This window comes from Myxine glutinosa, chromosome 7 (genome assembly GCF_964187855.1).
Source record: "Myxine glutinosa chromosome 7, kmMyxGlut1.1, whole genome shotgun sequence".
Classification (NCBI taxonomy): Eukaryota; Metazoa; Chordata; class Myxini; order Myxiniformes; family Myxinidae; genus Myxine; species Myxine glutinosa.
Window position 1 is genome coordinate 137,748,874 of NC_136267.1, and position 23,333 is coordinate 137,772,206.

Here is a 23,333-nt window from a genome sequence, read left to right on the forward strand (position 1 = left end):
CTCCAGTGATTACATTTGACCAACCACTGTGGTGGAAAGCCTTGGTGATAATAGAATCAGAGCCCAGGGACAGTGACTTAAAATCTATTGTCTTGAGACTCCGAGGCCTTCACATCGGACATCTTATGGCTGGAAGCGGTCTACAAGAAGTCTTTGACGTCGTGTATGCTGGAAATGCTGTAAAGCATATTGTTGCGGATCTCCGAACGTCGGCCTCCCGCTTATCAAGGGGGGATTAATCCCCCTGTCCTTTTACTGGCCGACGCGATCCCGGGGCTATCACGTTCCTTCCGGTCAGTGTTAAATAGGGTTGTTGGTCGAATTAGTCCTATTACCTAAGTACTAACCCCGGCCGTGAAGCAAGGAAATAATCCCACCCGAACCACGGCGTTAGTGGACACACCGAGCGAAGCGAGCCGCGATTCGGGCCGTTAACGGGAACTAAACCCGATTGGAGCGGTTCTTAATCGTGCCACGCTTACCCAATTGAGAAATCACTAAGACGGTCGAATTGAGAGGAAAAACAGGAAGAACAGGTAATTTATTTACAATTGTACAGGAAGGAAGAGAAGTACACACTTGGTACAAAGAAGAGGAAGAAAAAGGAATGTATAGGGAAGAGGAAGAAGCAGATACACAGGGCAGCCTTATACAGTCTTACTTATCCCTGGACACGGGCCCGTTTGCACTCAGACTCAGACTCACACGGGGTTGTAGATGGTCGGGTTGAGGGTCCAAAGATGGCGTCCACAGCTCGTCCGGTCCCGGACTCATACAGTGCACGCGATGGAAGATGGCAGGCAGCTCTCCGTGTGGCGTAGGCAAGAGGCGGACAATTATATATCGGGGAAAGGTGGCTGGCTGGCGATTATATTGCGTACGCAATAGGTGTACCGGCGCCTTTATACGCGCTCCCGGTATCGCTATGTACAATGCGCCGCTCCCCCAATTATGTTACCAAAGCGCCTTCCACCAACGTCCTTCTGCACAAGCCCTTCTCAACGCTGCAGTCCTCTGCAATGCGTGCCGTGGCGTCAGTCCTTCGCCAGTCCTTCTCATGCGAGCTCGCTCAGTCAGTCCTTTGTAAAGCGCAATCATTCCTTGCCAAAATGCTTGCCACAGCGCGTCTCTCCTCAAACTCTGCAAGCAGAGGAACCCGGCTCATAACTCAGACTCAACTGTTCAAGCGTCTCTCCCTCCTCATAACTCTGAACACAAACTTTGTGAGCACCTCTCCCTTCTCAACTCTCTCCTCATAACTGAGGTGGGGGCCTCGCGCAAAGGGTTTTATTGCCACGCCCAGCGAACCCTCTGGAATGTCCAGCCACACCCTGTCAGGCGATGTCGCCTCAGCCCTGATTGGCTGTTGAGGTCTTACCGGCTCCGCCCTTGATGGCTGCTTGACGTGGCCACACCCCCACCCTTGCGCTCCGCCACCTTTTCGGGCCTTACCTCGTGGCCTTTGGGCTGGTTTGAGCGAGCAAGAGCAGCAAACGCTGCTGGCAGCCAAAGCGTAACAAACTGCGAGGGGCAATGGGGTGCAGACAGGATAGGCGCAATGGAGTCGGTTGGAGGGAGGCTGCAAAATGGACGGGGCTTACTCTTATTTGTTTTACACAACACAGATGCAACTATTGGAAATGGCCTTATCCTAAACACATACTATGAAATAACTAACGTTCTAAGGTGACCTACGTGTTGCATGTGGCCTAACTATGGGGTGCAACCTTTAACCTTTAATGATGTTACCTGTGTGGGATCTCAAAACCGCAACACTGCACCCCTCCTTTCGCCAAGCTCGTCCCCGAGCCAAACCACGTACCAGTGAGGACGGCCAGCTTCGAGCAAGGGTCAGGACTACCTTTTAAATTAGTGTGACACTTAGGTGTGGTTTCCCTCTACATTTAACCTAACACCCTGAGTGCGACAGTTTTAAACACTAGATATGTCCCACCTGCTGCGTTGTGTACTATCTAACTGACTCACGCCCACAATTAACCGAATTACGGAATTATTCTCAAACTACACATAAAGCCGGTGTGGAGCATGTTATTTACAAGACTACTAATTATTTACAACTACAACCCAGGACCTGTCTTTTGTTGGAAGAGAGAAGGATGTTTGAAAAGAGGAAACACCGATTGCACTGCACTGCACCAATACACCATACACCCATATGCACACAAATAAAAAAAATGCACAAAAAGCACCATCACCAAGAACGCACCATCATCACAATGCACCAAAACATTTCAAAATTAATCAGTGATGATGTCTTGTGCTTGGCTGCTGGGCCGATGGATCTTCTTGCTTCATGTTCTTCGGTGTGCCATTATAAAACTGAATGTCTTCTTGTCCGGGCACACCAAAGATTAATTCATAAAAAGTGTACAAACCGTGTCTGCTTTTTATTTGGCCAGCAGGGCCAGCTTAGGTGGTCCGACTGCATGGCATGTGCGCCACTTAAGAACAGTGGTCCGCAAGTAAGATGCTGCTGGCAGCAATGGTCTGCTCCAGCAAAGGTGCCAGGCCACAGAACGTGTGGTCCATATGGTGTACTGGTGCAGGCAGCAGGCAGCAGAGTGCAGCGCAAGAGTGCAGCCACATGCTCAGGGCACCTGCACAATCCCCTCAACAAAAGACCATGGGTCCATGGGTGGGGAGGAAGACAAAGCAGAGGTTAGCGGGGCAAGGGCGCAAGGGTACACGCCAAGACAAGGTAATGCGATATGAGGGGCGCGGGGGAGCGAGTGGAGAAAGCTCGTTCCTAGCCGTACGTGACCCCCCCATGTCAATCTACACTACCCTTGCCCTTCCCCGTATTTACACAATTTACAAATTCGTCGCTACCGTCTTGTCTCCCATATCTCCCCTCTATGCTAAATTCGTTCCCAATCCCTCCCAAGAAGGAAGGAATGGAATAAACACAATGTCTCACCCACGTCATGATGCGTCTTACATTCCAAATCATTTACAAAACCTGGTGTGGAGTCCTGTCACCTCAGTGAGTGTATGTGTATGGTGTGAAGAGATTTCATCCTAACTATCCTTCTAATTGACATTAACTCTTTACTCTACCCGGGGTCTTGCCCTGCCAATCCAATTGGCCTCTTTACACGATGTGGTTCTAAAAACCAATTCCCATTGACCATCCTGTGGTGCCTACCAAATTTGGGGTCTCACTCCCCCCCATTTTTTCTATACTGTGCCCTCGAACAATTTCGGGGCTGGATCGTGTGGCTCTACCAGCAGGTCTACCTACCTGCGCACCTCCGCCACTGGAGTCGCCACCCGAGCTTGCCTAGCTCCTGCGACTACCCTAACCTGGGGAAGGCCCTTCCTGGCTCTCTCACTCCGTGATGCCCTCTCTGGCATTGGGCTACCCGGGTCCTCTCCTCGGATCCTTGGGCCCCGCTGAACTCTATTTGAACGCTACCTGGCTCCCAGAGCCTACCTGCGGCCTCACCTGGCCGACAGACTACCAGTGGCGGAGTGCCCCAATAACCATACTCACTAACAGGCTCACACGCCCAGCCATTCCACTTACTCATGCACCCCCTCGAAGCAATACTTTGCTACTATCTGCACCACAGATGTCAATTTCCAACAAATTTACCTACTCCCTCTACCTAACTTTAAACTACCGTCCCCGGGTACTCGTGAAGGGGTCCAGCTTCCCCCATCCACTCCTTTGCACCATGCACTCCACACCACTCATTCCACACACCATTTACTCCACACCATTTATTCCACACCATTTATTCACTTGCACCCCATGCAAGTCAATCACTCAATACACTTACACTTGTCCAAAATACTCTACTCATACACTTTCACACACACACACATCATTCTCGACCATTGCCTCATTTGCTCACCATCACCACCAAGACTCTCATTCACAATGCCTCATTTGCACCTAAAGCGCATCCTCAAGCTCATACACAATTTCTCCACACTACTACACACACACAGCATCATCTAGCTAGCTGTTTCCCCTAATACTCTTGCTTTCCCCGTCTTCCGTTTACACTAAGCACATCCCTCATCATTATCATCCATCTAATCTGACTACGTCCCCACTACTTGTACAATGTCTCTACTTACATCTGAAGTCTCCTAAAGTCATCTCTAATTCCCTAACAATTATCCTAGCCCGCGCGGGCTAGTTCACACCGCCAAACCCCATAAACTACTGCTCCTTTGCCCCAAATACAATGGGAGGGATGGTAGATCTGCCATCCCTCTACACCATATACCATTCGCCATCACTATCACGATCCGTTCGCTATACTATGAGCCTCTCGGTGCAGAAATACATTTTTACTGCTCGGCTTCGAAAACCCGAGCAATGTATGCGGGTGGTCAGTCTCCTGTTGGTTGGGTCCATCCGGCATTTTCGATTCTGGGGAGGAGGCATACTCGGACCGAGGTTCCAGGCGCCATCTCGACGCGGAGCCTTCCGGTCTCCGGCACGATGACCCAAGCTCCCCCGGTCGGAGCACTGCGCCCGCCAGGGTGCGAAGGTCCGACCTGGCCGACCTCCCCCGGCATCGTGCCGTTCGCCCCTTTGGTTGAAGCGCGGCACCGACCATACAGGGCGGGGCCCGGCCCGAATCGTGCACGGCGCTCCTCGCAAGAGCGCGGCGGCAATGATCCCCGCCGGCTCCCGCAGCACACAAAGCGCACCACGCCCCGAGAGCTCGCGTCGGCTGTCCGTCGACCTAAACGCTGCCCCGGTCTGCGTCGATGCTCGAGTCACATTCCCACACCACGCGACCCGCTTCTCACTCGCACATCTAGGCGTCTCCATACACTCCGTTATTGCGCTTTCTCTTGCATACCACCCAGGCGCACTCACGCCGCTCGCACACTTCCTTACTACACATCCTCACGCACATCCTTGCGCACTCCTACCATTCGCACACTCTGTTACACACTTCTCTGTTACACACTCTGTAACACACCTTTCTTCCCCGCACTCCTCTCGTGCACTCTCCCCCGTTACGTACTCCATAACCACCACGGGTGTGCACTCTATTGTACACCCAATCACCCGCTCCGGTGTGCATCCCCACACACTCTCTACAACACGCTCTGGTGTGCATCCTCGCACACTCTCTCCATCCATCTCACACTCTGTGTCACACTCACTCTCCCTTTCACACTCTGTTTCATACTCGCGCTCCGGTGCCATTCGCACACGCGTGCCATTCGCTCTCACACAGCGCACCACGGACCTCCCACAAGCGCCCGGGTGACGTCGGGATCCCAAGCACGCAAAAAATCCTTTCACGCCAAACACTTTCGCGCCAAACCTTTTCGCGCCATATACAGCCCGACTCACCTTTGGGATTCTTCTCCGCAGCAGCGCCTGCAAATTCTCATTGGGGTTAGACAGCACGACATCATAATGCGAATGCAGACTTTGTGTACATTCCATCTTTTCCTCCCGCGATTGCTTTTCTAAGTCTGCCGTCTCCTCAACCCCAAATGCAACTATAATTTCTTTTTCCTTATTCAGCTCGACGACCGCTGGTGCACATAAAATAAGATTTTCCAATTCAGCGGCCGTCGGCTTTTCTATACCCCGTGTCGCGATTTCTATCCCGGTCAACTTAACTGTGCTCTGCTCTGCTCTACCTCGACCGTCAGCGCCCATAAAATTTCGTCTTCCAATTCGACCTTCCCCGGCGCTCCCGACATTTCTTTATCCAATTTGACGGCCGTCGGCTTTTCTACACCCCGCGTCTCGTCCCTTATAGCCCTGGGCAACTTGGATACCCTTTGCTCAAGCTCGCTCTCTGCGCGTTCCTCACACCACGTTACCTCGTCGCATACCGCCGCGACCTTCCCGCTTGACCTGTGCCTCATGTCCTCCATCGCTTTTTTATTATCCCTTCTTGCCTGTGCTATTAGTTTTTCCACTTCACACCTGGATTCCTCCCTCAATTTTTCCAGATCACACCCGGATTCGTCTGACATGGCGTCCTTTTTTCCATTATACATTCACTCTTCCATAGAGGCCCTCATTTGTGCCAGAAAAAGGACCCAGTCCATTGGCACTGCAGGCTCGACCCTCGCCGCCACGTGCGAGGTGCCGCCATTTTCTTTGCCAGCTGCCGCACCCTTATCAATGTTCCCCTCTTTTCCCAATTCTTCCCGGGGGTCCTGGGTTATTAATTCTTCATTTATTTCTACCCCCACCGGCATCCGACCGCCTTGGCTATCCATGGCACGATTTAATTTAGATGTTAAATAAAATTTCGGCCGCTCGTAATTTTGAACAAATTTGTCCAAAAGATAAAAATTTTGGTTCGGGTTCCAAATCCCACTCCCCGACACCAATTGTTGCGGATCTCCAAACGTCGGCCTCCCCCTTATCAAGGGGGGATTAATCCCCTTGTCCTTTTTACTAGACGACGTGATCCCAGGGCTATCAGGTTCCTTCCGGTCGGTGTTAAATAGGGTTGTTGGTCGAATTAGTCCTATTACCTAAGTACTAACACCGGCCGTGAAGCAAGGAAATAACCCCACCCGAACCAGGGCGTTAGTGGACATGCCGAGCGAAGCAAGCCGCGATTCGGACCGTTAACGGGAACTAAACCCGATTGGAGCGGTTCTTAATCGTGCCACGCTTACCCAATTGAGAAATCACTAAGACGGTCGAATTGAGAGGAAAAACAGGAAGAACAGGTAATTTATTTACAATTGTACAGGAAGGAAGAGAAGTACACACTTTGTTCAAAGAAGAGGAAGAACAAGGAATGTACAGGGAAGAGGAAGAAGCAGATACACAGAGCAGCCTTACACAGTCTTACTTATCCCTGGACACGGGCCCGTTCACACTCAGACTCAGGCTCAGACTCAGACTCACACGGGGTTGTAGATGGTCGGGTTGAGGGTCCAAAAATGGCGTCCACAGCTCGTCCGGTCCCCGACTCGTACCGTGCAGGCGATGGAAGATGGCAGGCAGCTCTCCGCGTGGCGTAGGCGCGAGGCGGACAATTAAATATTGGGGAAAGGTCGGCTGGCTGGCGATTACATTGCGTACGCAATAGGTGTACCGGCGCCTTTATACACGCTCCCGGTATCGCTATGTACAATGCGCCGCTCCCCCAATGATGTTACCGAAGCGCCTTCCACCAACTTCCTTCTGCACAAGCCCTTCTCAACGCTGCAGTCCTCTGCAACGCGTGCCGCGGCGTCAGTCCTTCGCCAGTCCTTCTCATGCGAGCGAGCTCAGTCAGTCCTTTGTAAAGCGCAATCAATCCTTGCCAAAATGCTTGCCACAGCGCGTCTCTCCTCAAACTCTGCAAGCAGAGGAACCCGGCTCATAACTCAGACTCAACTCTGTTCAAGCGTCTCTTCCTCCTCATAACTCTGCACACGAACTTTGTGAGCGCCTCTCCCTTCTCAACTCTCTCCTCATAACTGAGGTGGGGGACTCACGCGAAGGGTTTTATTGCCACGCCCAGCGAACCCTCTGGAATGTCCAGCCACACCCTGTCAGGCGATGTTGCCTCAGCCCTGATTGGCTGTCAAGGTCTTACCGGCTACGCCCTTGATGGCTGCTTGACGTGGCCACACCCCCACCCTTGCGCTCCGCCCCCTTTTTGGGCCTTACCTCATGGCCTTTGGGCTGGTTTGAGCGAGCAAGAGCAGCAAACGCTGCTGGCAGCCAAAGTGTAACAAACTGTGAGGGGCAATGGGGTGCAGACAGGATAGGCGCAATGGAGTCGGTTGGAGGGAGGCTGCAAAATGGACGTGGCCTACTCTTATTTGTTTTACACAACGCAGATGCAACTATTGGAAATGGCCTTATCCTAAACACATACCATGAAATTACTAATGTTCTAAGGTGACCTACGTCTTGCATGTGGCCTAACTATGTGGTGCAACCTTTAACCTTTAATGATGTTACCTGTGTGGGTTCTCAAAACCGCAACAATATTCTTAGCGGAAAGGCAATCTCAAGAGCTGTACGAGGACACCTCTTGGTGGATGCTGCCCTCAATATGATGCTGGTAGCGAATGCATACAACCTGCCCCTTCCAACATATTCCGATATGGACCAACTGGAGGGAACAGCAGATAATCCTTCTGAGGAGTCACACATGATACATGAACAGATGGAACAGGATGTGGTTGATGAAATCATCCAGGAGGAGGAGGAGAATGCTCAAGAACAAAACAAAGACTTGTTTGAAGCTGGTGAACTATTTGATCGTTTAATGGTAGATCCAAGTGTTGCTGATGAGATGTCCTCAAAAGCTCTCAGGCGCATCTCTGAGAAGCTGAAGGAAGAAAAGAACTCTATGAATGATCTATGAACAGCAAGCCTCTGTCTGCAATATATGGATATGGTGGAGATCTTACGGAAATTCATAAAAGCTGAGCATATGGGTAATTGGATGCTGCACCTTCAGGCCGTACGTGATATGCTCCCATAGTTTGCAGCATCAGGGCACAATCTGTATGCCTAGTCTGCATACTTGTACCTTCAAATGATGAAACAACTTGACAAGAATCACCCAGAAGTGTATAGGAGTTTCATGAATGGACTTCATGTCGTCAGAAGAAGTGAATGTTATTGGGCTGGCCTATCAATCGACCTCGTGATAGAACAAGCGCTCATGAGGAGCATGAAGACCAGTGGTGGCTTAACTAGAGGCAGAGGAATGACCGAGATACAGAGATTGATATGGTTACTGGCAATGCCAGCCTGTGCTGAAGTGAAATGTGCCATGCAGGAGCTCACAGGTGTGACCTATGATACCAGTGAACAGCACAAGGACAATTCCAAATCAAGACAACAACTTGATATAAAAGACACATATGAACTGCTCGGAGCCTTCAATAAATGGAACCCTTTCAACAGTGAACCATCTCTACATAGTATTGTGAGTGGCGTTACTGCACATGACACAGTGAATGTTCATAAGGCCAGATCTGTGGGGAAAACTGTACTAGATTCCATGGTTGGGAAGAGTGTGTATGATTATTCATTCCAACGCAAAAAACAAGCAGTCACACTTGGGTCAAAGACAGCTGTTGTCATTGATGGAGACTCAGTGCAGGTTGATCCCCAGTTGCTTTTCCAACGACTCAGCATAATTGCCTCGAGTGAAACACAAGAAGATCCAGCATCTTTGTTCAAGTATGAGCTCTGTAGTCATCCTCCAGCACTCTTCGACCCTCGGGTCTTCCTAAGAAGCCAAAGAAACCAGCGCTTGGTGATGCAATTTGGAAGTTATTAAACATGATCAGTCAGATCCAGCTGGTGATGTCCACTATGTGCTTGATGGAGATGCCCTCCTGCAACGTCTGCAATGGTCACGTGGGCAAACCTTCGAAAGTATATGTCACACATATATTACTTATGTGATAAGCAGGTATGGGAAGGCAACAATCGTCTTCGACGGCTACGAGGACGGTCCCACGATCAAGGATGCCACACATCGGAGACGGGTAGGAAGCTGCATAGGACCAAATGTCACTTTCACTGGTCAAACACTCCTGAAGCTGAAGAGTTCCTCGCAAACACAATCAACAAATAACGCTTCATTTACATCCTAAGTGACTCCCGAGAGAAGGCGGGATGTCTCACAATTCATGCCAAGGGGGGATGCTGATATGCTGATTGTCTCGACTGCAGTGGAATCTGCAAAGACAATAGATACAGTTCTTGTTGATAACGACACAGACCTGCTGGTTCTTCTTTGCTACCATGCCGACATGCAAGGCAGGGACATATTTTTCAAGCCTGAACCAAAACTTAACACAAAGAAACATCGAATGTGGAACATCAAAAAGACCAAGACAACCTTGGGAATGAATGTCTGTGACAGAATGCTATGTCTACACGCCCTGCTTGGCTGTGATACAACACCCAGTGCGTATATATATACAGTAATACCCCGGCCTACGTCATTAATTGGTTCCATAAGCAGTGACGTAGCTCGGTTTTTGACGTAAACCGGGCGTAATGCCTTTTAGCTCTTTCACGAGCCTCGATCTTGTATCCGAAAAAAAAACAAAAAAAAAACCTTAAAATGAAGACAAACACCGTAAAACTAGAGTAAATAACTCGCGAAACTATATAACTATCGCTAAACCTTAAAGAACACTACAAACACATTTTAGTCATATTTTTTAATGAGTAATGAACACAATTAATAAATGAATTTGTAAAGAATAATAAATAAAATTAATAAGATTATGTTATTCACCTTAAACATGGCGTCTCTTCTGAACACAAACACACATTTTAGCAGTCTTAGCCGGCGGCGCTTTTTCAGTGACGTATGCGAGAATACGTTCCCTATCATGAATGATGGTCGATACCGTCGACCGTGGCAGCCCTAAGGCATAGACCTTATGGCGAATCGGTAAATATCAACTTAGGGCGCTTCACCGCAAAGCATGATGGGATCGAAAAGGGGGAAAACGTAAACATGAACCCAGAAGAGGAAGCGTCTGTCTACGATCGACGCTGTGTTTACGGAAAGGAAGATGGCTAATGTGAAAGAAATTCAGTGGTTTTTGGCATTAAAATCCAGCGATTTAAAGAAATATTTTAGGGAAAGGGGGGTTCCCCATGGGAGAAGAGAAACAACGGCGTGGTCAACTCAGAGAAGAAGGGTGTGGCCCCACCTCGTCATCAGAAGGAGGAGTGAGCCAGCCCCCGATCAACCAACCAAGCATGAGGGGTTTGGCCTGAGAGGGCGGAGGAAAGAAACTTCAAGGAGGTTCAAGAAGATTCTAGGGTGTGGCCTATAAAACCCGTTGCCTCAGCCCCCACCAAGAGAGATGCGTAAGAGTTCAGTTGAGGAGGAGTTGAGTTGCGCTGAACCAAGTCAGGCTTGCGGTTCTGCCAAGAGAGACGACGCTGTCCAGCCCCTGCGCATGCGCAGCTTTGACGTGCAGCTTTGACGCGCTGCTACGCGGGAACCAGTTTGCGGTGGAATCGGTGGCCGTCCACTTCCAGCCCCGACGTCCCGTGCGGGATCAAGCTCCAGCCTGCGTCCAGCTGAACCTTCCTCTCCTTCCAACCATCGATCCCTGGCATCCATCTTCCCCAGTCGTGTGAGTCTGCTCGTCGTCTGTCCACTGTGTTGTCTGGTGTTACGTGGTCCCCTCGGTGAATACCTGGTCTCGGTGACCCCCGGACCGTGAGAGGAACTCCGCCAGCAAGCTGTATTATATATGCGCTTTCGCCACGCAATCCATATGAATTTCACCCAGGAGACAACTGATGTTCAAGGATATATTTCCAATGGTAATGATACCATACAATTTCAATGACACAACCACGGAGATTTTCCCCGAGCAATCAACAATACACAACCATCAACAATTCCCAATTCACAAGCACTTCCCTATGAGTAAGATGGCCATCTTATATATGTGTGTCCCGGTGAGTACTCACAACCCCCTTTTGGTCTTGGTCCCGCACAATGTCTCTGGGCCCCTCCTGACCAAGATGATGGTCGGCGTCGCCGCACTCGGGCGGTTGAACGAACCCCGGGTGGACGTGTTTCCACCGGGCAGGTATCGTACCCGGCACCCCGGCTACAGCCCCTCGCGGCCACGCGAAGCGGGGACGGGAAAGCAAGCCAAAAGCCCCACGCCGCTTGCCAGGCGTGGTAGGCCCCAACGGGCGACCCGTACGCGTCTTTTTAGACGGTGTCGCGCACGGCGCCAAACGCTGGGTCGGTGCACGGCCACACGACAGTTTGCCGTCCACCGGGCAGGTATCCGTCCCGGTAACTCCTCTCGCCAGACAGGCTCGGGAACGCCGCTTTTCCACACGGCTCAATCAATCCCCACTTTCGTCGGATCGGGCGAGGAAGAACAAAACTCGTCCTTTTTTCCTCGTGTCTTTTCCTCTTCCGTTTCCGGTCACTTCCGTTTCCGGCCACTTGTTCAGAAGGGCTCCTGACCCTCCAATCACAACAACCCTTAATATACTACACACGGATAAGCAAAGACCTGAATGGTAATCCACATACATTCACATAAATATGTAACACTGGGCTTTATAAGTTAAGCTTGTTTAAGGAATTGCTCTGTGTCCTTCTGCTCCTTCCATTTCCCTGTAAATTACATTTCTTATCTTTTCTTCTCTTTGATTGTGGTTGTGTAAATAATTAATAAATATCTGTTCTTCCTACCTTCGTCTTCTTCTTCATGCTCGTCCGATCGTCCCTGTCTTTTACCCATTGAACACCTGTGGCACGATTTCGCCAAGCTCAGAATCGGGTTAGTCCTTGATAAATGGCTTGAACTTCGGGTTGCTAAAACCGCTCGGCAACTAGTCCATCTAAAACCGTGGTTCGAGCAGAAGTTATTCCCTCGTTCCCGGCTGGCGGTAGTAATTAGGTACGTAGCGAACCCCTAGGCCTAACAAACCCTACCTACCGTCGGTCCGGGAAGGACGTTGTAACTTCAGGATCGACGACGGCCAGTATAAAGGACAAGGGGTTAACCCCCCTTGGCAAGGAGAGCGCCGTCGTCCCAGATCCGTAACAATATATATATATATATATATATATATATATATATATATATATATATATATATATATATAATATATATATATATATATATATATATATATATATATATATATATATATATATATATATATATATATATACATACATACATACATACATATATATATATATATATATATATATATATATACATATATATATTGATATGTTTGTTGGGGGTAGGTAGGCAATGATTACCTTAGTCCAGGTAGAAGTGTATGGATTACCATGATTACCATGCGTATGTCACGATGAAGAAGAAGAATTAGTTAGGGATTAATGGTAAATTCCCTGTATGTAAATGGCCACTGTTATTTTTCCTCTATTCCTTATGACAATGCAGCACACACACAAAGCCAGACAAGAGTGTATTAAAAGACACGAAATAAATGCTAACCGGCAACAGGACTTTGAGCACCAACGATGACACCAACGATGGATGATAACATCAAGCAGGCAGGTCCGGGAGGCCATGCCCTTGAGAGCAGTGATTGGTGAGATTTGTCGAGCAATGAAGAGAGGGACTGGCTGATAGGAGCAGGCACGGGCGGAGTCAGATGATGTCAGAGCCTTGAGTACAAAGGAGATGGAGGGCCGATATTTTCTCTCTCGGCATGTGGATCTGAAGGTGAACGGTCGCCGATAAGCTCTCTTGTGGAGGAACAGTCTCAACGAACGGTCGAAATTTATGAGCTCTTGGCTGTGGGGTTTGGTGGTGAACGGTCGTGTTCCGACATCATTATCGTGATTGTGAGGAGAAGTGAACTGCGGATCGATGCCTGCGATTTCCCGCGCACGGACTGTGGGCCGAGGCCTGCGTTTCCCGCGAGTGAACTGTGCATGGAGGCCTGTGCTGTTCCCACCAAGGATGCGGGGGTTTTGACGATTCCCGAGGTAGTTCAGGAGATGCTCAGAGCTAAGTACCTAAAAACACACACACATTTATTTTCACCAGTTATTTGTTCCCTTTGTCTGTATACGAGTCTGTATGAGGACGTCCCATTTAGGAATCTTAGTTTTGCCGTGTGTTATTTGTTACCGGCATTTCTTCAATAAAGCCAGTATTTTTGAACATTTAAAATCCTGTGTCGGCTTGAATTAATCATCGCAGGTTCGAAGACGCCCGGTGTAACTTACCCATGAAGGTAAGCTCTTCGCCCTCCCCCACGCGCGTATTCTCCGCTATATTTTTAACTGAACGTCTCGGACTGTTAAACTCGATCGGCTCATCCGTCCGAGACCGGTCTTTACCGGCACGGACAGGATAATATATATTGTCATGTCCCCAGGGTTAAGACCCCAAGAGGATGAATGGCCGAAACGAGCTTAAATTCTGAGGCGTACTCCGAACCTTGGTTGGATTGTCTTTGGCATGCATGGGAAGGCCCGGGCCTTATCTCATCGGGAGCACACGCAGGGGTTAATCCGAACCCACAAACACAAAGCCGGGTCAGCAAAATCCACAATACAAGAAAAGTAAGATTCGACAAATAATGATTTAATGAAAATAAATGCAGATAACAATGAAAAGTGAGGTAAAAACTAAGATTCCTAATTGAGATGTCTCCATTCAGACTCGTATACGAACAAGGGGAAAAGAAAATGAAAGAAAATAAATAATGCTTTTATTTAATCGAAAATAAATAATCGGCCTGCACTCAGCTTGGCATCCCTAAATGGCTGGTAAGGCTTGCTGGTCGTCGCCTTGAACCACCGCATGGGAAACACACAAGATGGCATGGAAATGCACCCATAGCCAGCCGCCGGCGTCAGGCAAGCAAGCAGGATCCCTCTTTGCTTTGCTCGTGACCCCCTCCTCCGCAGAGCACCATGGTCAACCAACACCTCCTCCTTCCACTTTGCAAAACCCAAAGCCCCAACACGTCTCCTCACCATCACACCCAAGCCAACAGCATCCACTCATGCAGAGAGCCAGAATGAGAGAGAGACAAAAAAAACAAAAAACGCAAGACGTGTCTTTTTTTCTTTCAGCTCTCGACTATGCCACGATGACGTCACATTCTGTCCAATCACCGAGCATGACTCAATCATCCATCGCATTTCAACCAATCACGAAAGCTGGGGCATGGCCTCTTCATTACAAGTCATCAGGGGGCGGAGTCCAATCCCTGTTCGGGAATGTTCGGATCACGTAGACGGTCATGAGGCAGGATTTTCGTGCCGATCGGCAAATGTGTCGGACCTGCCAGCGTGGTGAGCGAATGGAGTCATTTGCCTGGCCGGCTGAGTTTCATAAGAAAATTCGGAAAAATTACAAGAGGCATTTACACACAGGGGATTTAACCTTACAGACCCTACCTAGATAGCACAACTCCACTCCTCAGTGTGGAGACACCTAAACACTTAAACGGACATTCGACTCTACTTAGATACACCGATATGGCTTCTTCTTTTTTGCGACACTTGGAGCATGCTAATTTATACGATTCTATCTCGACTAAGGTATTTAATCTGCCCCCACAAACGTAACAATATATATATATCTATATATAGTCTATATATATATATATATATCGTATATATATATATATATATATATATATATATATATATATATATATATATATATATATATATATATATATACTGTATATATATACTGTATATATATACTGTATATATATACTGTATATATATACTGTATATATAGTTTATGATTGAGGAGCAACTTAATTTCAGTTGAATGTTCTATTTTGAACACAAATTGGAACATGAATCGGAAAACGAACCTGTATGGTATAGCAGTAGTTTGTCTCTGAATTTGTACCCAATGAACATTGAACAGCTAGTGAGATTTTTTTTGCTTTACTGTGTCTGCCTGACTAGCAGTCAAACAAAACTGAGAATCATTCCAGACAGGAACCCTACTCTTTTAAAGGACGTCATAAAGAACACAAACAACAGGCACTAAGAACTAATGTAACGTGTTAGATAAGGAGGTGTAAAAGATGCTGCATCAAAGGCGGTAAACTTCCGGAATTGTTTCTTCTATGACTTTTAAAGTCGTTATTTTTTTTAAATAAAATTTAATACTTGAACATTGTAGAACACAAATTTTGGAACTTTCAAAAACCTCTCATTTAGCAGTACTTGGGCAAAATATTATGGCATTTTACATAATCTTGACCAATCAAATTTTGCTGCTCGCAGACCACACTAATGTCCTTTTTAAATCAAGACTGCAAGGGGGAAGATGTTCTATGAACTATCTAGTTGTTGTTGCTATTGTTGTTGGTGGTGGTGGCTCTCCAATTTTCTCAAATAGTATTCCTTCACATTGCCTGTCCTTGACAATTATATCCACTAGTTGTTCATGATGTGGGTATCCCCTGGGGGGGGGGGGGGGGGAGGCAGCCTGGGCAACTGCCCAGGGCCTCACGCTGGAGGGACCCCGACAAGTGATATACCATATGACCTCCTCAAGAATCCATCAATTGCACCACCTAGTGTACAGAATGAAAAATCTGAGTGTTCTGATAGCAAAAAATTCCAACAAGAACTAGTGCAAAAAATCCCAAAAAACAATAGGTTGCATTTTTTTTTATGACGTCCACACGTTGACATGTGATCGATCTAGCTAGTGATATTCGCCAGTCGTTTTTTAAAAAATGACACACACACACACACACACACACACACACACACACACACACACACACACACACACACACACACACACACACATCATCATCATCATCATCATCATCATCATCATCATCATCATTTATTAAGTTAGCCAGAAGCAATGAAACGGAACTATCCAAGTGGAGCAGAAAAACGAAAAAAATAAAAGCAAAGTGTGTGTGTGAGGCATGTTTTTTGTGGAATTCCACTAGAATTCCAATGTGGAGTGTGATACACCAAAATGATCGTCATGATCTTCTGAGTTCATCAGCCTAATTAACGACAAAGAATCTGAAAGAATTCCCATGTTATAAACGCACACCATGTTAAGGTGTATAGAGCAGCTTAATATGTCCTTCCATAGCATGGCATTCTTATTACAAAATAAATACCACAGCAAAAACAATGATAGCATTGCAACTGTATCATTAGTGAATACAAAAATATTAACAACAATAATAGTAGTATCACTTGACTTCCCTGGGCAATAATAATAACTAACGTATAGTCCCTCACGGCCCACCCCCTCATCCAACTTCCCCAACCCACTCTCCATCCCCCCCCCCCCCCCCCCCCCCCCCGCCTTGTTCCAAGCACATCCGGGCTTGGTGAAAGGGAAGCTAATGCTCAAGTAGTACAGCAGGCATGTGACAAAGCTTTGAAGACCAATGAAAATTTGGCCTGGTTCCACTATTTGTGAAATTTTTGGTGCTTTATTCTTGTGCAGAGTGGGTTGGGTGGGAATGAGGGGATTGTCGGGGGGCCCCATCCATGACTTTTTCCCAGGGCCCCAGGATCACTAACACCCGTCTCTGGGTATCCCAGGTCAAAATGCCATACATTCTCTATTGTCTACTAAAGTCAGAGTGATTCATGTAAATGTACACTGGCGTATTGCAGTTGATTAAAAAGTTAATTAAAATCCATGAAACTGTTCAAAAGTTCCACGCAAAAACACGCACACATTTGAGCCATGCGCTCAATATATGAAGGCGGTGTACACCGATTGGTGTTGCATCAATCAGCATACGACTCCACCAGTTTTGAACCCTTCCTGCAGAATCGCATTTACTCCGCCGTAGTAACTCTCTTTTTGCCATGTCATATGCGTCACCGAAGTTGGACAGAGGTTATGTTTTCACCCGTCTGTCTGTCTGTCTGTCCCGAGAGTGATAGTGCTGGTAATGTGGGTGAACAATTCAGAAAATCATCAGTATGGATGTAAAATGCATGTTATAAGATTGGATGTTATAAGATCAGTATGGATTTCCGTTTCCGGTCCGGTCGTGAGAGGACGCTGGCGTCACTTGCTCGCCGCTTCTCTGACTGGACCATTGTCCGTATCTTGCTTTCCTGGTGGTCATGGCGGATTTTTGGCCATTGAGTCTTCCTCTGCATGGTCCCGGCTCTGCTCTGCTGCTCCTGGCTTCACCTGCTCGGCTCCTTCGCTGTTTCCTCGGGCTCACTCTCGTGGGTTATGCCCATTGTTTGCAGCGGCGGTGGTGGCGGTTTGCCGCCGTGATCTTGATTAGCGGCGGCGGTCGTTTGCCGCTGCATTTGCTGCTTTGCCTCCTCAACCTTGGCCTCGTGCTCGTCTCTTCGCTCCTGTCTGCCCTCTGCATGGTCCCGGCTCTGCTCCTGGCTTCACCTGCTCGGCTCCTTCGCTGTTTCCTCGGGCCCACTCCCGTGGGTTATGACGATTGTTTCGCCTCCTCACCCTTGGCCTCGTGCTCGTCCCTTCGCTCCTGCTGGCATGGCTCTGCGGTACTCCGCCGCAAGGCTTCTCCTGCTTAAAACCCGCTCCACCCCATCATGCATCTCTGCAATCAAATCGAATGGACTCCTGCGTCGACCCAGGTACATTCACCGTGGCTCCGGTCATAAGTTTGTTTATTTACAATCAGGTCACTCCATCCCCATCCTCTGGTCGGCTCAGCGCACTCCCACTCATCGTCCCAACACACCTGGACACAACAACGCACAAAATCGCACCTCCTGTCTGCGAACCCTGGCCAAATCACCTGGATTCATACCCGCCGTACAAAACAACATCAAGCTCACCCTGTTCAATACCCGGTCCCTCAACAACAAATGCCTCATCCTGAACGACTACATCCTGGAAAATAAACTGGACTTTCTCTGTCTCACTGAGACCTGGCAACAACCACTGGACTACTACACGCTCAACCTCACTGTGGTGAAAATGTAAGTTGAACCCAGGTGTGACGCTCACTTAAACCACTGGGCGGTGTCTATAAGACCTCGGGATGTCCGCGACTCGAGGCCACTCCTGCGACTTTATACAATGACATGTAGAATTGAATGGTACGTACCCACTTATATTCTAGGCTTGCTTGCATTGACTGATATATCCAATCTTTCTCATATGATGCCTTGATCCTGACATATATGTTGCATGGTGTATTTTACAGGATGATGTTACGATCTAATTGAAATTAAACCTATCTATGGGACGAGTTGTGGATTTGGTTGATTTTCACAACACTTAATTTCAATTATGATCTTCGGAAATGGCGGGACATGAGTCTTGCGATGGCCGGATGAACGCAGATCACAGACGAGCGTTCCCGACATTCTCCGCGCTCCTGCGAGGCCCACCTCGGAGAAGAATGACCGGCGGAGGACCCGTCGAGCTAGCTCCAGCTACGGAGCTCCGACTACTCTCGCCGCCGGTCTGCCTCAAAAGGACCGGATGCGATGGGGACCTCGCAAGCCTTTTGCGGGACCGCGTCGTCAAAATGTGAACTGCTCTCCTGAGGCCCGAACGCCGGAGCAGGCATGACGGACTCCGGCAAGACGCCTGGAGAACGATGCTACTGGGCAAAGTCCTGCAGCCGAAACCCCGTCGGAACGACGGACCCGCTTGGAGCCGATGGCCCGACCAACTGATTTGCGTGCCTCGGCCCGAGATGAGATGACCATGTGAGTGTTCACGACTCCCTTGACTGTCATGCCGCGCTCGGAAGCACCTCCATGCACGAATCGCGCGCGCGGCACCCGTCGCGTGCACTGCTCTGTGAGGCCTATGATTCCGATCGCTGCTCGGAATCACCTCCTCCTACGCGACGCCGCACGCTGCACCCATCGCGTGCACTACTCTGTGCCCGACCGATCGCTGCTCGGAAGCACCTCCCCGCGCGAATCACGCGCGCTGCACCCGTCGCGTGCACTACTCTGTGAGGCCTACGAGAGGCCTACGATTCCGATCGCTGCTTGGAATCATATCCTACGCGCGAATCGCGCGCTGCCCATCGCGGGCACAACCCGATCAATCGCTGCTCGGTGGAATCACCTCCTACACGCAAATCGCGCACTGCGCCCTTCGCGGGCACCACTCTGCGAGGCCGGCGATTCTGATCGCGGCTCGTCGAAATCCCACCTACGCGCGAATCGCGCGCTGCCCATCGCGGGCACAACCCGATCAATCGCTGCTCGGTGGAATCACCTCCTATGCGCAAATCGCGCACTGCGCCATTCGCGGGCACCACTCTGCGAGGCCGGCGATTCTGATCGCGGCTCGTTGAAATCCCACCTACATGTGGCTACTCAACGAGGCCGGCGAACTCCGCTGCCCGGAATCGCCTCAATGGAGGCTCGCTTGGCACCATTCGAGGACTCGCCGCAGCACGGATGAGTTTCTAAGGACGTCGAGCGGGACCTTCATAGCCTTTCACGACACTCGGGCTTATGCTTATGATAGATGATCGTATACCATGTGTATTCTATATGACTAACTATGTCTAAAACTCCGGACAAAACACGGCCCGAAAGCTATACAAACGAGACGCTACTTCAGGTCGTGATATGTATTCGATCCTTTGACCCGAAAGCTAACAAACGAGACGCTACTTCAGGGCGTGATATGTATTCGATCCTTTGACCCGAAAGCTAACAAACGAGACGCTACTTCAGGGCGTGATATGTATTCGATCCTTTGACCCGACAGCTAAACAAATGAGACGCTACTTCAGGTCGTGCAGTCTATCGCTGCCAAGCATGCTCGCCCTCTCGACTCGGCGTGCTCGCCCTCTCGACTCGGCGAAGCCGCACTGGTTCAACGGGCCGAGCTCAACTTTCGGTTTCCCTCGTACGCGGTGCGCCCTAGATAATACTTTTCGCTCGTCGGCCGGGTTCGTATTCCGTACACCGATCTCGAGCCCGCTCGAATGCTGCTGCCCAATGGACGCGAGACTTTAGATTTCGGAGTGCTACTTTACTCCGTCTGGGGATACCGCTCAGCTGGAACTCGCCGTCAAACCCGCCCGCACGCGCCCGAACCAATTGATGACGTCATCGACTAAATCACGCGTTTGCTTTACAGCGCCATTTAACTGTTTCCCGCACTTGCGTCATCAGAGTTCGTCTACCTGGGTACCTCTACAGATAGCAGAAATACTCAATCTGACCGCCCCTGCCCGAAAGTGCATGTCATAACGTGGCGGCCTTCGAGGGCGACTAGCCAACATCGAGGACTTATGCCGTTAATCGATAAGGCACGGGGCATTTGGGGGTGCACGGTGACCCCATGACACGGTGACATTGAGCGTTGCGCCCAACTCCCTCGTCTCCTGAGCAAGCCATGTGGGCACCGGCCCGCCGGATCGCCCTTGACTCTGGGCTTGTTGCTTCTAGGACAGGTCTCCTGGCTCGCCTCCACACATTTCGAGACTGCGAGACGCCTCGCCCGGCCGCTGCCTGATTGCGTTCCCTTTGACCCAGACTGTGAAGGTCGCTCGACTTCGGTGCGCGGTGCGCGGCTGTTATCTCACACTTCACGACGGGGGGGGGGGGGGGGGGGGGGATGGATGAATGGATGAGGCCACTCGAGGCCACTCCTGCGACTTTATACAATGACATGTAGAATTGAATGGTATGTACCCACTTATATTCTAGGCTTGCTTGCATTGACTGATATATCCAATCTTTCTCATATGATGCCTTGATCCTGACATATATGTTGCATGGTGTATTTTACAGGATGATGTTACGATCTAATTGAAATTAAACCTATCTATAGGACGAGTTGTGGATTTGGTTGATTTTCACAACACTCACCACACCCAATGGATATTCTTACATCAATAAACCATGCTCGGAGGGCCGAGGTGGTGGAATTGCCGTTATTCACCGACAAGACATCAAGACCAACCTCATCTCCATCTCATCTGCTCCATCATTTGAACACCTGGCTTTTAAACTCTATGGTCACACACAGTCAGTCATGGCTGTTGTCTACCGCCCTCCCAAACCACACCCATCATTCCTGTCTGACTTCTCCTACTTTCTGACCCAGCTATGTTCCCTCTCCCCCTCAATCCTCCTCCTTGGTGATTTAAATATCCACATGGACTCCACTGACTCCACGCTAACCACTGACTTCACTGATTTACTCACCTGCTTTAACCTCACTCAACATGTCAACTTTCCTACCGATAACCGTGGCCACATTTTGGACCTTGTCTGCTCTACTGGACTAATTTTGCACCATCTCTCTGGCTCCGACCTCACTCTCTCTGACCACCTAGCCATCACTCTGACCATCAACATCCCCACCCCAGCACCAAGGCATTATCGCACTATTAACTTCCGTAAGCTAAACGCTCTTTCACCTACCTCATTCTCATCGACCCTCTCTGAAAAAATGTCCACTTCTCCCTTCGTTGACCTCCACACCCCTTCTGACCTCACTGACTACTACAACCACACTCTCTCCTCCTGCATTGACCAACTTGCGCCTATAAAAACCAAAACAGTTTCTTTCACCCATTCTGCTCCCTGGTTTACCCCTGAACTCCGCCTGATGAAAACTCGTGCTCGCCAACTTGAAAGACTCCGCAATAAAACAGGTCTCACAGTTCACTCCCAGGCCTACAAGGACCACATACAACACTATAAAGATGCCCTCTCCTGCGCCCGCTCCGCCTACTACTCTCAAATTATCCACTCTGGCTCCGGAAACCCAAAAGCACTCTTCTCTACAATAAACAAACTCCTCAGCCCCCTGAACACCACCACCCAGTCATTCACAATAGACAACTGCATCTCCTTCCTTTCATTCTTCCAACGCAAAATTGAAAACATCTACAACAGCTTGACCACCGCCGCACCCGCTCCCCCTCAAACCACCTGCCCCCCCTTATCCTGCCATCCCCTGTCTCAATTCTCCCCAATCTCCCCTACTGACCTCTCTGAACTCCTCATCGGAATGAAAACTGCCACCTGCACTCTTGACCCCATCCCCTCCAGCTTTGTCAAGGCCTCCCTTCCTGCTCTCTCTCCACTTATCATTGCAACAATAAACTCCTCCCTGTCTACAGGCATCGTCCCACCATCCCTCAAAATTGCTGCTGTTACCCCAATTCTGAAAAAACCTGGACTAAACCCTGACACCCTAAATAACTTCAGACCCATCTCCAACCTACGCTTTCTGTCAAAGGTTTTGGAACGCGCTGTAGCCACTCAACTCAAACATCACCTCTCTGCCAATAACCTTTATGAAACATTCCAATCCGGATTCCGCTCCAACCACAGTACTGAAACTGCTCTCCTCAAAATCACCAACGACCTTCTCCTCTCCTCTGACGCTGGCAACCTCAACATTCTCATCCTCCTCGACCTCAGCGCCGCCTTTGACACCATCGATCACACCATCCTCCTCACCCGACTTGAAACCACCTTTAACATTACCGGCACTGCCCTCTCTTGGATTAAATCATACCTCTCTGACAGACGTCAGTTCATCTCCATCAATAACTGCAAATCCCCCACTGCTCCCCTCCCCCAAGGTGTCCCCCAAGGTTCAGTTCTTGGCCCCCTCCTCTTCATCCTTTACCTGTCCCCCCTCGGTCACTTAATCCGCCGTCATGGTCTCCAATTCCACTGCTTCGCTGATGACATCCAGCTTTTCATCTCCACCAAGTCCATCTCCACCGCCACCCACTCTATCCTGACAAACTGCATCACTGAAATAAAATCCTGGCTTCAAATCAACTTCCTCAAACTTAACTGTGATAAATCTGAAATAATCATCATTGGCCCAAAAACGCTCACCAAGTCCACCCATAACTTTGCCCTCAACATCGACGGTTTCCCAGTATCCACCTCCCC